The following is a 1,920-nucleotide window of genomic DNA, read 5'->3' on the forward strand; positions in this document are numbered from 1 at the left end:
AAGCTATTTTTTTCATTTGTCAGACTGCATGCAGTATTGAGTTGACCCCATATTGACCCTGTATAAACAATTTCTTATTAAATTTGTGTATTACATGTAAGTAGGTGTAGACACTTATCATTTTTATATGAGTTATAATAGGAAGGAAGGAGTATTTCTTTCTTAATGTATTATAATGCATTAAAAACAATGTAGGTCATGACCTTAGGGACTGTTCTGACCCCACGAAACAGGAAAATACAAAATATCTTCTAATGTCATTATGATGCATCAAATGGTGTAAAGTACATTAATGACCCCCAGGTGTAGCATTGCGCATAGAATTGTATGTAGATTATGCCCCCTTGGAGACACCCTGACATTTTAGAACTAGAAATAATAATGTATTTTATCTTATTCATATGTTATACAGTAGTGTTTGATCCATGTGGGTAAATCCTAGCTCCTAATGATGTCACTGCTTTGTTTAGGAGACTTTACAATTTCCCCCAAATAGGCGAATACACATGGAAGTGATGCATATAACATTTTGTTTATAAATCTTAAAAATTGAATTAAGCAATTTCCAAAATGTAAATGTGAATCACGAGAGAAAAAGCAATCAAGAAATGATTTAAAATTTGCTACTGTACACATGTAAGAATGTATTAAGAAGACTGAATCTTTATAACCAGGTTAGATTGGGGGGGGGGGGTGAATGTGGAGTATAAACATTTATAATTTGAATCGTTTATTGTTATTAATTTTAACTTGTCAATGAATACTACTTATTGATCCCAAGGTAGAAATATGACCTCTGATCATATCTCAATAGATCATTTGTCAATTATGCAAGGTGTAATAAAAAAAATTTTAAGAATAACATTTTTTACCAGTTTATAAAAGTTTTTAGACACCCAAATTATATTTTGATTTTAATAGATCATTCGACAAGGGAGGGGGGGGGGGAGAACAGTTTATACTTGAGTTTGTTTGGGAGTGGGGGTTCCAAGTCATATATTTGACAATTTTTTAATGTAATTTAAAATAAGACTAAGCCATACTACAGTCATGAACATGAACAGTATAGAACAAAACACAAACTTTAAATACATGTACATGTATATATACATAGGAAGTATAATTACAAAACAGATGATTGATCTATATAAGGTTTTTAAATTGAATCATATATCATGAACATATTATATTATTGTTTCTTTGTTCAAGGCATTTAAGATGGTATGTAGGTCATGATCCCAAGTGCTCTTCCTGAAATTATTAAATATCATAAAAACCATTGAGATCCCCACCTTAATCCAAAGATATTATTCCTCCTTAGGTCATGCAGGCGCATCAGATCATTATGGCATGTAAGTCATGACCCTAAGGGGTCATCCTGACCCCCTTAGAATCAGAAATTGTCAATTATCTTTAAATTATTGATGTTTGATGATCCTATCTCTATTTAATCTTTATTATTAAGTCTCCCGAATGAAATTTGGAGACTTATTGTTTTTGTACGGTTCTTAATACGGTACATGTATTATTATTCATCTTCTTTTTCTTCTTTCCTGCTCTGAACTTGTTTCTTAGAGATGGCTGAACAGAATTTTACAAAACTCTAGGATATGATAGGCCTGCATATCTAGTTGTGCACCCTGGTTTGATTTTTCTCATTTTGGGTTAGACAACCACTTTTCGGGGGAGGGGGGAGGGGGGTGTCAAAAGGGTGGGGGGTCTAACATTGAACCTTGTAGGAAGAATCGTAGACTCTATTGTAAATGGTAACTTGAAAACGGACAAAGATAATAATATAGGGTTTTCATAATCATATATTGGCTGTTACTGGCAATATATAGGGTTTATTAGATCTGACCCCTGGGGTCATCCCCACCCCCCAGGAATTTGAAATTACCATATATCTCAGAAACTGTTATA

Source organism: Crassostrea angulata, chromosome 1, assembly GCF_025612915.1.
Source record: "Crassostrea angulata isolate pt1a10 chromosome 1, ASM2561291v2, whole genome shotgun sequence".
In the NCBI taxonomy this organism is placed as follows: Eukaryota; Metazoa; Mollusca; class Bivalvia; order Ostreida; family Ostreidae; genus Magallana; species Magallana angulata.